Source organism: Elaeis guineensis, chromosome 16, assembly GCF_000442705.2.
Source record: "Elaeis guineensis isolate ETL-2024a chromosome 16, EG11, whole genome shotgun sequence".
NCBI lineage: Eukaryota > Viridiplantae > Streptophyta > Magnoliopsida > Arecales > Arecaceae > Elaeis > Elaeis guineensis.
The window spans coordinates 34,078,597-34,095,105 of record NC_026008.2 but is presented as its reverse complement, the minus strand read 5'-3'; positions in this window follow the sequence as shown (position 1 = coordinate 34,095,105).

Below are 16,509 nucleotides of genomic sequence, written 5' to 3'. Positions count from 1 at the left end.
ACATCAGAGATTCGAAGATGACTTGGTAATTTCAACTGATAGGCGTTGTCACTGATTTTCTTGAGTCTCTTGAAAGGACCTATCTTCCATTGGCTCAACTTGTTATATTCTCCCATCGGATACCTATCTTTAGTTAAAACAATCCATACAGTCATCAACTTCAAAAGTTAGCTTTTTTCTATGTTTGTCCGTAGCCTCCTTATACTTGGCATTGCTAACTTCAATCCATTCTTTTACTGATTGATGAATAGCTTGAATATCTGCAGCCAAATCTTCAGCCTTTGCACTGGATCGTTCTCTGAAAGTGATGGGAGTTAAATCCAGAACACTTTGGTTTCAGTCCATAGACAATTTGAAACGGACTATAGCCTGTAGTCCTATTCATTGAACGGTTAAACGTGAACTCAGCCTGTGCTATAGCCAAATCCCACTGCTTCGGATGTTCACCAGCAAGACTCCTCAATAAATTTTTTAAACTTTTGTTAACGGACTTGGTTTGACCATCTGTTTGAGGATGATAGACTGAACTGAACTACAAAGTAGTTCTTAAACTCCTCCACAGGCTCCTCCAAAAGTGGCTCATAAACTTTGTGTCTCGATCAGATATAATGAATTTGAGTATTCCATAGAGTCGTAGAATCTCTTTGAAAAATAATTGAGCAATGTTTGAAGCATCCATGATCTTGCAATAAGCAATGAAGTGGGCCATCTTGGAGAACTGATCTATGACCATGAAGACCGAATCGTTCCTCCTTTAAGTCACAGGCAATCCCAATATCAAATCCATGATAACTTCCTCCCAGGGATGATCAGGGATAGATAAAGGAGTGTATAGCATTGATCGCCATCCCCTTAGAAACTTGACATGTTTGGCATCGCTGCACATAGTGAGTCACATCATGCTTCATCTTGGACCAAAAATATTTGCTGTAGATCAATGTGAGAGTCTTATCTCTGTCGAAATAATCTTCTGCATGAAGCTCCTATACTATCTTCTCCTACAAAGAGTAATCAGAGATACAGAGTTGTACACCTCGAAACAAGAAGCCATCATATAATTGAAAATCAGTTTGTTCGAGAGAATATACCTCTTGTGGAATTTGGCCAAAGTCTGGATCGTTGGCATAGAGATCTTCAGGGTATCAAATCTAATCACCTCCACATGAAGAACTCCTAGCAACTTGGCCATCCGGCTTAATGCATCCACCACTTGATTCTGAGCACCAGATTTGTGCTTCAGAACAAAGTGAAACTTTTGCAAATAGTTCACCCATTTGATATGCCTACGGCTCAGCTTTTCTTGTCCACTGATGTACTTCAGGGGTTCATGATCAGTGTCCAAAATAAACTCCTTCTAAATCAAATAATGTCACCACTGTCGAAGTACGCTGATCACCGCATAAAACTCCACATCATATGTTGAATAGTTCAACTTAGACCCAAATAATTTTTCATTACGGAAGTAAGCAGGCCGCCCCTCTTGACTGAGTACTCCACCGACTTTAGTAGAGGATGCATCACACTCCACCTCGAAGATGTTTGTGAAATCAGGTAGGACAAGAACATCAGCAGAGGTGATCTTCAATTTAATTTCTTCAAAAGCAGCTGGTGCTTCAAGAGTCCATTGAAATTGCCTTCCTCTCATTTAGTCAGTAATCGAAGCATCATCGAAGAAAAACCTTAGATGAATCTGTGGTAGAAGGACGTTCAGACCATGAAAACTTCAGACTTCAAAGATGTTGCACGGCACCTACCAGTTTTGAATAGCTTGGATTTTGGATAGATCAGCCTGTAGCCCGTCGGAGGAGACGATATAGCCCAGAAAGGTCAGACTATCCGCTACAAAGCTGCACTTCTTGGGATTGGCGAATAACTTCTTTCTCCTCAGTGTGCTAAGAACCTCCGCGAGATGCTGCAAGTGATTTTCTAAAGTAGAACTGCAGATAAGTATATCATCAAAATAAACCACAATGAATTTATCGATGTATAGTTGCAACACATGGTTCATCAACCTCATGAATGTGCTTGGTGCATTGAAAAGTCCGAACGGTATCACTAGCCATTCATACAAATCCTCCCTTATCTTAAAGACCATCTTCCACTCAGCCCCAGGTTTGATGCACAACTGATGGGAGCCATTCTTTAAGTTGATTTTGGTGAACATCTTGGCCCCAGCAAGTTGATCGAGCATGTCATCCAGCCTCGAAATCGAAAATCGATATTTGATGGTGATCTGATTGATACCACGAATCATCCTTTTTCGAAACTAGCAAAGCAGGAACCATACATGGACTCATGCTCAGACGGATGTATCCCTTGTCCAACAGCTCTTAAACCTGCCGTTGTAACTCCTCATAATCATTTGGCTCATGCGGTATGTCAGTTTGTTTGGTAGACTCACCTCAGGAACAAGATCGCCCAATAGAGAACGAAACAAGACAACGACTGTCAACAATCACCTCACTCCCCTTTTGAAATCAAGATAGCTCGTACGATCGTGGGTGCTTTTTGGTGGCTAGATTCAATTTTGTAACAGCTTTCTGAGAGATGATATTTTTATAGCTTCCACCATCTATGATGACTTTGTAGACCCTCTTCTCAATAGTGCAAAGATATAAAAAAATTGATCTACCTTCAATCCTCTTTTTCCTCTCTTTTGGGAGCAAATAGGCTCTTTCGAATAACTAGAGCCTCTCTGCTATCGCCAAACAGCAAGAAGTCATCCTCTTCATTATCTGTTTGATCATAAATAGGCTGTTGTTCTTCCTCAAATGGTTCTTCTTCTTCAATCAGCAGTTGCTTCTCGGGTCATCCAACAGACTTCTTACAATTATTTCACGTGTGTCCAATTTCACCATAATTGTAACACCACAGATTTGATGATCTAGTCATGGTTGAATTTGAGGATCTTGTATCTGCAATATGAACAGGAGGATTAGTAGTATTACACCGCATATCCCTCTGGTTTTCCATCGCTTGATTGCTTCATTGGGGTGGGTCAGATCTAGGTGTAGGTCTGCGTTGCAGCTGCTCTTCAGCAACAACAGCACGATAATACACCTCTTTGATGGTCCATAGGATGTAGAGCCTCAAAGCATCCTGAATCTGCAGCCGTAATTTTTCCAAATACCTCACGACCATCTGTTCCTCATTCTCCGTAAGATCGTTCCTAGCCATGAGTTGGTAATACTTTTTTGTATAATCATCCACAGATTTGAAACCTTGTCGTAAGTTCTGTAGGCGCTGGTACAAGGATTGCATGTAGTTGAAGGGTAAAAACTGCTCCCTCAACACTTTTTGCATCTTCTTCCAATTCTGAATTTTTGGTTTGCCTCTGCACTCCCTAATTTTTTTCAACTGTTGCCACCATGCAGAAGCTCGACTAGATAATTTTAAGATAATAAATTTATCTTTTTATCATCAGGTACCTCTTTGTATTCGAAGATGCGCCCAATCTGATCCAGCCAATCAAGAAACACCTTCATCTATAGACCACCAAAATATTTAGGTAGATCTACTCTTATGGAATCAAACTAGCGGGTTGATCATTCAAATAAGTCACCACGACCTTCTCGTCGGTATGTAGAAAAATCTCCATGAAAAGGATTTTTGAAATCTAAAAACTCTCCGTCAGATCTGCGATCATTAGGTTCCACTTCAGATCTCGCATTCTGGATTTCTAACTACATAAGATTCGCATATTTGTTTTTCTTATGACCACCATCCGCTATCCAAACTACAGGAAAAGACCAGCACTCACAGATTTGAAGGGCTATGATACCAACTGACGTAACCTATAGTGCAGCGATCATTGGGGAAGAAAGATTGAAGATGCACAGAACAAAGAAAGACAGAAAAAAAAAAAGAAGAAACTCTTTTCTCACAAGTTTTTATTCAATGATCTCAAAAAAAAAAAAAATTGATTACAATGAAGGCCAAGGGCCTTATTTATAGTGTAAAAGTTCTAACTCAACTAAAAGAAGAAATTTGAAAAAAAATAAAATACTAAATAAATCAAAATAAACTCCATATCAAATTAGAACTCTTGCACACTCCTGTAGGTCTATCAAAGGATTAAATTAGGCTCTGAAATTTACAGTAATGGTGAAGTGGCCAACCTCGTAGAGCTCAAAAAGAGTTTTTCGGAATGGGATCAACTTAAGGATTCTAACATCGGATGATAAACTTATGGCCGTTTTACTGCAACAACATCAGAACCCTATAAGAATCAATGGTACTTCGGATACCTCAGTAGATATACCTCGAATTCCTCAGCAGATACCTCGGATACCTCAGCAGATATCTCGGATACCTCAATGGATACCTCGATAACACCATAGATACTTTGGATCAGTCAGTATCCTGATAGATGCAATAGCTATCAAGTTGAATTCGCATCCTTTTGGATTCGATCCTTCAATTTCATGTATCTGTGAGCTATGATATCTGCATCAGCAACTATTCAATTCGTTTAGGTTAAATGCCGCACAAGTTTGCAAATACTTGGCTCAAGTGCCTAACATGAGAATCTAGTTTAGACATGTATCCAAATGTCTAATTCAACAAAAGAGGAAAAACAACGATATGAAAAAATAAAAAAAAAATTAATTAAATATTTAATATTATTTCAAATAAAATAGTAAAAGCGATTACTTGTCTAGGCATTTCAACGTACATATTTCTCGTCCAAACTTCCAACTGACTCTAAAAGAAATTATGAAAAATAATATTTTGCAATGTCATTGAAAAAACCTTCTTGAAGAGTCTCTTGAAAAAAAAACAAAAACTCATTTCTAGCATCATACTAATCGTTGGAAGAATCCATAAGTAGCCAGGGCATGTTCAATTAGAATATGAATCGAAACTGTTTCCATTTTAATTATCTGCATTTGTTTGGCCAAGTGAGACTTGGCCCAACAACATTTGGGTATATTGGGCCTGCTACTAATCCTATTCACAAGATTGTTGACAACTCTAAGGTTCCATACAAACCTCAGGACTTGCGGTGGACCAACATATCATGCGGAACATATGTTCAGACAACAAATTTTTTATCCACCGCCTCTGATAGAGAAAAAATATATTATTTTATTTGAGTGAAAAATATAGCATAATTAATAATGAAATAGATATTTAATGTAGTTCCGCTTCTTTTCATCAAATTTTTTTGATTAAAATGTTATTTCTCTCCTTTTACTCTATTTTACTTATATTTGACCAAGATATCATAGATAATAATAAAATATCATAATAATCAATAAAATATTATAAAAAATAATAGGATATTATAATAATGGTATGACATCCCAAGACATCCTATTACATCCTATGAATAATTATCGGAAAGTAATATTACTAATAGAGAATATTATATTAAGCACAGAATATCATAACATTATCTAGAATGTCATAAGATTCATAGAAAGTCATATAAAGCATCAAAAAGTAATACTAGTTTTTTTTCTTTATTCTATAACATTCTAAATAATATATATAACTTTCTGTGTTTTTATATAGCTTTCTGATAATTATTCAAAACATCATAATAATCAACAAGAGATCATATAAAATAACAAGATGCCGTAGTAATAGTATGACATCCTATTGCATTTTATTAATAATTACCGAGGAATAATATTACTGACATAAAATATCATATAAAGATACATGAAATCATATATATATTCAGGATGTTATAAAATAAAGAAAGAAGATTATTATTACTTTCTGATATCTTATATGATTTTCTGTGAATTCTATGATGCTCCGGACAATATTTATGACCTTCTATACTTGGTATGATATCTTATATCAGTAATATTATTTTCGATAATTATTCATAGGATGTCATATCATTATCATGATATCTTATTATTTTCTATAATATTCTGTTGATTGTTATAATGTTCTATTATTATCTATGACATCATGGTCAAACATGATCAAAATAGAGTAAAAAAAAAAAGAAAGGACATCTTGATTAGAAAAAATTAAAAAAAATTTATATTATATTAAATATCTATTCTATTATTAATTATGCTGCGTGATCCAACCCAATAAAGCAGTATATTATTTTCCACCGAAAGTAGTGGACAGAATATTTCTTTTTAGTCCACTTACAACCATAAGGCCAAAAGCCCCTTTCGCTTTTCTTTTGTGATTGCCAATCCCCACAGCATTTTCTCATCCGCATAATGCATGTTAAGGATGGAAATGGATCTAATATGGATCAAGTAAGCCATTATCCATTCTCACTCTATACCTACTTCGAGATGTGGGAGAGAGAATTGGTGAAGAGTTATGTATATTCGAGTTGGATTCACAGCAGATTTTAACATTATCCGTACCCATCCCAGATTTGCTGTAGATCGGATAGAACTTGTTCCATGAGGATCAATCAAACCGGATATCCAATGTGGTGAAGTAAATTGCCATCCCTACCGCAAATCATGGAACAACTCCTTCATTCTAGATTGTGTGTTCAGCCCACCCCTCCATGCAACAACATGATGTGCCAGTGAATTGATAGCGATTGTCCGATAGGTGAATTTATTGCTTTAGTTAGCTTAGTGAAAAGGCTAAGCATGGGCTCCCATAACTTGGGCTCGAGTGATGCCTCTACTAGGTTAGACCATCTCGATTCAGGATTTAGGGCATCCAAGATGCACCCCATCACAAAGGAACATGAGTAACAAGTTGCTTACCTAACGGAATGTTACATATTTGATCATAATTCAATATGAAAGCTCTGATCTCTTATAGGCCACATTTGGTCATGGATGTTTGTGGGCTACATTAAGCATCCATGGTCTGCTTTCTAACCATTGCATACATGATCTAAATGTACATTAAGGCCCAAAGCAAGTGCGATATTTGCCAGGTGTCAACCTTATGCACGGGTGCAACATGATCACCATCTTAAGCTGATTCCAATTAAATCTCCAGGATCATGCCTTAAAAGTAATATGAAACTCTGCTGGCTCGAGCCATATCCACGTATTCAGAATACGTACCCAGGATACTTCGACAAAATTGCAACTTATTGGTGCAAGCTCTAGGCTATTTTTGTAATAAAATAGATTTTATCTTTGCTATCATAGGAAGGGGGCCAAAAAAAAAGAGAAGTCAAAACACACACACTTGCTTAAGAACTATTGTGTGGATGTACTCCGAGAATCCAAATCCCTTATGTTTGAAGCCTTTCAATCTATATGCTCTATCTTGTTACCAAAAAAGAAAAATCTTTTTAAAAAAAGAGAAAAAAAACAATCTTTATGCTCTATCTACCATAAATCAAATGTTTTTTATATGAGGTCCGCAAAGCAAACTGATCTGATAAGAAAACCAAGACACACCTCTTTTAGTGTTCACGTAATCCTACTCTGGATGTTGTTCAATTTTCTTTAAATAAAAAATAGAGCGTTGGTGCGTTGCAGATGACATCAATGGCATCCCCTGTTCCATCGTTTCAAGACGTTCCAACGGACATTTTTCATTTTTTCATTGACCTGCGGCACATCGGAGTACCAACGAGAGTCTTTGATTTGGCATTTTTCTTGAATAGTCATCAGAAGTTAATAGTTCTCGCACTCCTTTTAAATCCAAAAATTTTTGAAGTATTTCGTTTTATTTTTCTCTCCACCAAAAAGACGTGTCCTCCTAAAACATATATCTCTTGGATAGTATCCTTTGGATTGTTATATAATCCGAATATCCAATAAAATAATAAATGTATTCTTTTGGTTATCAATAGTCCTAATTGATTCATCTTTCTCTAAACATGCATGCTTAGAAGAAAAAGATTAGAGTTAAACCTATTGTATTCTACAGACAGATTTTTCTAAATGATTATCTGTATATTTATATATTATAATTCCAATGGAAAAAATACTATTGTTTTAATAGATACATTTTGCCCATTTGTTAATTTTATTTATTCACCAATCCCACAATAATAGAGACTGATAGGATGTACATAGGAGCAAAAGAATTTGTAGCACTATAGGTGTTGTTGTGAATTCCTGACGCTGGTCGCCTCGATTGGAGTTGGATGGTGGCAGTAGGACAATAACCAATAGACCTGCAAAAGAAGTTTCTAGCTTGAGTTGGCTTCGATGGGATCCTTTGATGCTCAAATCAGAAATTCGAAACAGATAGAAAGAAGTGAACGTATATTTGGAGAGAAGTTATTACATACTTGGAGTCCCTTACTAGCCTCTATTTACAGATAGAGTGAGAGCCATTAGAAGGCAAGAGTGCGCGATATGCTCCGAACTGCCTGCCTGATTCAGTGGGATTTGAGTGGTTGTTAATGTCTTATCCGCACGCTCGTAACTGTCGCCAGAGATTACAGGATTTGAAAATCTGCATGGAGCTGGGGTTAGTCTTTCTCTCTATATATCGGATAAGGTTGGCAATCATTCTCGCTTGCAACATCTGCTAAGGTCAATATATGATGTACCTCGGATCGAACAGATAAAGTTGGCTCAAAAGATATCAGATCGATCAAGAGTAAGGTCTGCAAAATCAAGGTTCCTTTCTCAGCAGCAACTGAGGCAAGATTTTTCCCATATCAATAGGAAAAGTGCAATTCTTGACTTCTACTTGTCGATGTTAGAGGGTGTTGATGCGAGATTTCGACCGACGCTGGAGGAGGAGCGAACGATCGAAATCTATCTTCTGGGGGTGAGATCTGTAAAAAAAAATTATGACTGAAGGTTATTCAGATGGGGATCCTCCGACGCTCAAATCAGTATCTTATTTAACAGAATGTGGAGCGTAAGAAGCAGAGTAATGGCTTACCTTGGGGTCCCCATTTTCACATCCTCTTATAGACGGAGTCCGAAAGTTATTAGGTATGAACCTGTAGACTGTCAGGATAGGCAGTTTGCTATCCGCCCACTAACTAGGTTGTTAACCGTGGGTGTCCATTATGGCTATTAGAGAAAGCTGGCTGCTATCTATCCATTTATCAGGTTGTTAGTCGTGGGTGTCAATTACGCCACGTATGTAGCCACGTTCCAAAAGTTTGTTAGGATATTTTATCCAGTTGCTCTGATGATCTAGTTGGTTAATGCATTCAAATCGATCAGGTTGACCCGAGGCCTTGTCAGCGACATTCGGGGAGCCATCAGCAGTGATTGGTTGATGGAGGGACGTCGGCAGTCACCGAGAAGGATATTGGGGAAGTCATTGGTGAATAGGACCGAAGAAGGATCGGATGTTACGATCATTTTCTTGAAAAGAGAGCCTTTGGTCGAAAGTCAGGCTAATCGCTAAGCTTGAGGATTATTCACTGTCGATGCTTGTCCAATTAGAAATCACGGCTATGAATAGATGTCCAATCGGTCCGCGTCATTCGCAGATAATCCTAGAGACTGGCACTAGCAGGTAGGCCATCAAGAGGCCGCTGACGATTCTGAGTAAGACTCATCCAGTTATACCGATGAATCCTTGGCGTCCACTTGCGTTTATGTGATGTGAGCTGAAGGTCAGCTGTAGCTTAACTCAAATAAAGGCCGACCATGAGTTGGCCATAGCATCAGGCTTTCAGAAACTGGGTCTGATTATTTTGGGCCTTGGGCTTCTTCATATTTTCGACCCCCAACAGGATATTGAGATTTCTCAGTAGAGGCTAATCTTTCGAGCTAAATACTTGGATGCTAGTATTATAGCATGCATGTATTATACCAGTGTATATAGATACATACATACATACATACATATACATATATATTATAAAGTAGGCCAATGGAGCCAAGCTTAGGTGCAAGTTCTCCCAAACGTGTTTTAACCTAGACCTAATCTACAATTTAATTTTTTTTTACTTCACCCGGTCTAAGCCCGGCTTGGTCATTAGATTGGGACTAGTTAAAATTGGACTACTTTCGATTGGGTATGGGTTGGGCCCTTGGGGTTTCAGCCCTGGGCGAAGCCCAGCAAACATCAGCTCAGACCTGACCTAAGCTAATTTTCTCTCTATGGAAAGCATCTAAGGCATCTGCTGCTGACTACCATGCTGATTGCTCGCGTCGGTAACGACAAGGGACACGCGATATTTTAGCGGCCTCGTTCTTCTCAAATTTTCTTTTTCTTGTGAGAATTCTCGTTCTTTTTCAAGTTTTCACACACAACTTTGACCAACCTTGTTATTAAACACGAATGCCTCTGTTCAAAGAAGATCGTGCTGAGGACCAAAATATGAGACAAATGGTCAGACAAACGGACGTTTAAGTTCTACATTTTTTTCTCATTTTTCTACTATATGATCACTTCCAACTATAGTAAAATAAATATAATATTAGTTTCCTTTTATATAGAATGGTTTTTCTTAAAAAGTACTGGTTAGAAGTGCCAAAAATTTACATAATTTATGCATCAAATAAAGATTAATATTAATATTTGATAATCGTAAAATTTCATGCTTTTTTCCCCATGTTTTAAGAATATTTGGAAAATAATAATGACACCGAAAATATGAAATTGAAATTCTTTTTGCAAAATTCTTGCTACCGTGAAATTTAGAATGGCAGAACCAGTGAAAAAGAAAAATATTACGAGGCTCAACCATATTATCAAACATTTTCCCTCACCTTGGAAGGTGGATAAACGTGTGATTATTTAACAACATTTAAATTGCACCAAGTTTCTTGTACAGCAGTTCTGCAAGGAAAATTATTAAATATTCGTCAAAAAAGTAGTTGCATTTAGAGACCACACCCACCCCACCCACTGGACCCTTCAATTCTAACCTGTGGGTGACCCACCATAAAGGCATGCAAAGGTTGCCATCATAATTTTATTGTCTTGCTCATCATCTGACAGTACGCTATTCTGATGAAAAAAATTATTTATAAATTTTTAAATAAATTTAAAATTATTTTTAAATTTTTAATTTTTTTAAATTAAATAAAAAAATTTTAAAATATTAAAAAATTATTTTTAAATTTCTGTCTTTCATACACATTGGTTACACAGATCTACGTTCAGATTACACGGATTTATATTCACGTTACACAGATTTATGTTTAGATTACGCAGGTAATCTAGTTTCAATATTTGATTATATATGTTTATATTCAGATTATACAGGTATGTATCTTGGTTAAACAGAAATAACTCTTTAGTATTTCAAAAAAAATTTATTCAACTTGAAAAATTGAGAAACTTAAAAATAATTTCGGATCCACCTAGAAACTTATAGATAATTTTTTCTATTCTTATCAATGCAGCTTCTACATTTCAACTATTTGAATTAAATAAAATCTAATATACTGAACTAATCATCGGCTCTTCAACTGTCGCAGCTATGTAGTCAGAATGCATCAGAATAAAATAATTTCTTTACCATTGTAACCGTAATATTTCTCCGACTGTAACTACTTGGCATTATATTCTATATATATTGATTATTAGAAATGAATATGCAATGTAAAATAGCCTTTAATTCCTGAATTTTAGTATTGAAGTTTACTCACTTCTTTGTAATTTTTTTTCTAATAAATCAGATAATTATATCAAACAAGTATGAATATATTCATAGAAATTGATATTTACGAGAAACTCTGCTCCGATAGAACTCAATGTACCTGCCTTTGTACGAATCGAATATAAGAATAGCCTTGGCCACAACAACCCAATATACTCGGACCAACCTTATCTAGTATAACAAGAACAAGATGGTTTGATCTTAGACTCTTACATAAATTTTCAAATCCTATGACCATCGAAAATAATTGGCGATGGAGCAAGACAATGGACAACCATTAGATCATAATAGATCAGGCCAGAAATATTGCAGGAGATGCATCTGAAATGACGATCTTCCACACCTTCATCCTCAAACAACTCTCACTTTTATCTATAAAAGGAGATTTACGAAAACTCCAAGTATATAATCTCTATTTCACTCAATCCTTTCTATTTGTTTTGAGTTTCTAACCCAAGCTATGGAGGGTTCCATTGAAACTAACTTCGGTTAAGGACTGCTTTTATAGATTTGGTTGCCCCCGTCTTGCCATCACGATCCATTTTAATCGTGCCAACCTCTGAGCCAAAAATTTACCGTAATAAAATTAATAAATAAAATATATAATAAATAATTAAAAAGATATGTCACAGAGTCCTGTAAAATTAAATTTGCATGGTTGACTATGTAAGGGGTCATCATCCGTATTATTAATTTTTTTTCATAAAATTAGCTTCATTATCATCTTAAATATTTCTTTGAATAGCTTGTGTAATACGACAACGACTTCATGATTGAGTAATTCTAAGGGCACCCATTTGTTCTACACGAAAGATTCCCTCTTGCGAGGCAAAAAAGATTGATCTAACTTTCAAAATTAGCGCGACTCCTCGTAATGAAGGGTGACGCAGGCGGTGAAAATTAGTGTGACTCTTCGAAAAAGAAAGTGTGACACGGGTGGCAAATGAATGCTGAGATCACGTGGGCCTGAGGAGCATCTTGTGTGCGCTAGTAGTATCCCAGGATGATTAACCCGCTGATTTGGACTTTGTATTCCTTGACCATGTACGGTAGCGAAGATAGATCCCATGGGGATCCATCTACTTTTTCTTTTGGTGAGGAAGACTGAAATTATATTAAAGCAAAGAAATATAGACAAAGTATGGGCTCACAAATAGGAGATTGATGTACTTCAAAGTTCAAAAAAAGACATGATAGGGTTTAGATAGGGTTAAATTTTATTTTGTATGAAAAGTCATAATTTTATATATAATAATAATTCTTTGACTTGTCTTAGCACATGCAGATGACTCCAAAAAAAAAAAACAAAGAAGAAGAAGAAGAAAGAAGCACCGTTCAATATTGAAAGCGTCATTAGAATGCAAAATTGGCTTTGCCATCCATGTTTCAACAAAAACTTGATTTAGTGCTCTAAACCTAGCTCGATCCAATCAAAATATTAGGTTGGATCAACTTCAAATGTAAACCCAAATCATGTGATAATTCTTTTTAAATCGCTCATAAAAATAGTTAGACCTTGTCCATATTAGCCCGCTGACATAAGTCGAGAGGCCTAATACAAGCTTTAAAGCGAGACATTGGAAGTTGAACTACTCCAATTAGATAATAAACTAAGCCATGAATATAGAAAGCAAATAAAGTTTTAAAATCTAAATACAAAAAGATAATTAAGCAGAATAAAAGATTATGATAATGAATAATTGACCTCACTATCAAAGGTATTTGTTATTACCTCGAGTCAACCAAGACAAAGCCCATCACTTACCCTAGAATTCATAGAGCTGGCACAAAATTCACCGCACAAAGGAAGTTTGAGAGCAAGTACACGTTAATGTGTAATAAAGAAACAACTTTCATTAGTTGATTGATTGAAAATAGGTACTTAGGTAGGGGTTGTTTATAGTGGGCTTCTTATATTAACGAGGACAACTCGATGTCATCTGAGCTTAATTACAATAGGAACAAATCTTACATCTACTAAAACAAGTTATTCTTGCCAAGCGAGCGATTTTAGGGGAAAAAAAATATTCTTGTGACGAAGAGGTTGCAGCTTGAAGAGTTCTTATTGGTTGGAGTTGGACTAAAATTGACCTAGTTTATATACTTTTAGAATGGTTTATTTGTTGGTAGATACTTTTGATGTAGTATTTTTCAATGATGACCTTTGTCCTATCGAAAGGCTTCTAGTGCTAGGGTTCTTGCCATTTGATTAAAATCTAATTCTTTGGCTCTAACCTTTGTTTAGGTTGGTCCTGACTTGCATCACTTAAACATAAAAAACAGGTTTATATGTGATCAAATGTTATTCAAAATATTTCGACATAGTTCATTCATGAAAACAACCTAGACTTAACAACAAGCTAATGCATAATTGATGAGTCTAGATATACATAGAGAAGTAGCTTTGCATTACAATATAATTTCTAGAACCTTTTGTAACATGTGGCTAAATTGAAACATTTTTCAGAGGAACAACAAATCAAAGCCTTTTACCCTCTCCCATCTCTTTTCCCCCTAGGGAGTGGAAAGTATGTTGCAAATTTAGGCAGCACATGACATAAATGGATAATGATGCAGATCAAGATGCTCGCTTGAATCTCATTCCTCTAATAAATGAATTCGTTAATTGAAAATTCTTATATACTTCACAAGAAATAGATTAAGATGATGATTGAAATCATAATCTCATGACGAATGAGTTGACTAAACTGAAAATTCTTAATACACTTAACAACAAATAGATTAAGATGATGACCAGAATCTTAATCCCTAAAGAATTAGTTCGGTAAATTAGATTTTTTAATACACTTACCGACAAAATTTAAGATCTAAAATCATATTTCCCTAACGATTGAATTCATTAAACAAAAGATTTTTAATATACTTAATAACAAATAGATTAACGTTATGACTAAAACCATATTTTCTTAACAAATAGATGTTGGACACGGCTTAAAAAATTACTTATGTGATTTAAAAGGCTACAAAACTAATAAAACTTTATTATAGAAAAATTATAAATGACTTACAAAATATAAAAAATATAAATGATCAAATCTGAAAGCATGCGAAGCACTATCCTAAAACATATTTTCATCTTTCGTATAGAAAAATCTAAAAAAGCTACCCCGAGATATGACTGGGATCTTCTGTTTGTGAGCACGACTATGGAGGAGGTTAATGGAGATTCTTTTAGTATCCAAAAAGTTAATCATAAAGATAAAAGATTTAAAAAGAAAATATCAAAAGAAAGAGAAGAAGAGAATTGGATGGGATGTCTAAAATCAAATCTTAAGATGATCCTTATATAGCCATCCAATATGATCGTTTATATTTTTATTGATCCGTTAAGATCTTTAATAAGAAATCCAATTATCAGAACTTTTAACCAAGAGCCGGTAAGAAAATAAAAATGAGATTAAATACACATAGCTATTTGGGTGTTTACCGACCCATTAAAGTTTATAATTAGAGCCTAATAGTCAGAAATTAAAATCATAGTAATGAAGAGATTAAAATATTTAAATAATAAAATTTTAAAAAAATGTTAACATGTTTTGAGAAAAATTTGAGAAAAATTTTGAGTTTTCTTTTTTGATTTCCTCCGACATTAATTTCACTAAATTGGAAAATTTTAACACACTTACCAATATAGATGAAGATGATGACTGGAATCATATTCCTTAACAAATAAATTCATAAATTGAAGACTTTTAATATGCTCAGCAACAAATAAATTAAGATGATGATTGGAACCCTTTTTCTTGAGTGAATAAGTTTACTAAATTAAAGTTTCAATACACTTATCAACACATAGATAAATATAATGATTTCAATTAGACGCTTACCAACAAATAATTACAATGGTGATTAAAATACTCATATTTCCTAATGAATGAATTTCTTGCGTTGCAAACTTTAAGACACTTATCAATTAAAAACAAAGTTATAACATAATTAATCGATAAGATTACATGCTTCCGCGAGTTTTGAGGTCATTCCTACTTTCATTTGAACACATGGGGTTGGATTGGGAATGGAGCATCATATTTGACCAACACAGATAATATGAACATTAAAATTAAATATTGGTTAAACTTAACACCAATATATTATATTTATATCTGTCAGCTAGTAGAAGCATCGATGCTACTTCCTACCAACCAACCCATTTTAATAAGTGGACCCATCAACAACCATAAATTTATAATATGATTCCTTTTGAAAATTTTGACTAGTTAGCCAACGTTTTTTACCTAGGCTTCTCTCTCCTCATCTTGTCCCTACATTCAAAGAGGGGCAAAATCGAAAGGAAAAACATTAACCAATGCAATTGATTGCTAATTTTAAAATGAAAAAAAAGCAATGCCGTGATCTCATCCATCAAAATCCTCGTACAGGCAAACAGATGGCCTCTCTTCATACATATGATTTTTTTTAAATTTATTTTAAAATTATGAATTGCTGGATTCTAAGATTTTCATTTTGATTTTGGGGGTTTTTTCTTTAAGATAAGCCTGGAGGAAGCATGGTAAAATAGAAAGTCCACCTACGTTCTCTATGCATGCATTATTAAGATTTTTGTTCGTCTCCTTTGGATATAGAGATAAAAGTAGATCCGATAATATTTGTTTGAATTTATTTTCATATCCAAATCTATCAGTGTATGGATAGAAATTTAAGCATTCAACTAATATCCATATCAATATCCGTATTCATATCCATAAAAAAAAAATAGATATAGATAGATAATTATCCGATTCGTATTTAAATATTTAGTTCTATTTATGATCCTATTTAATATTATATAGCATTCATAAATTTTTAAGAAAATATATAATCACATTCACATGCTATTAATTTATTTTACCATCTTCTTAATAATATGGTCAGTTTTATGGTCATAAAGTCCGATTATTCAACTTATATCCATATTTATAGAAATATTAATTCTTGCATCCATATTTATAAAATTTATATTATTTATTTTTATATAGCACTCATAATTTTTTTTAAAAATA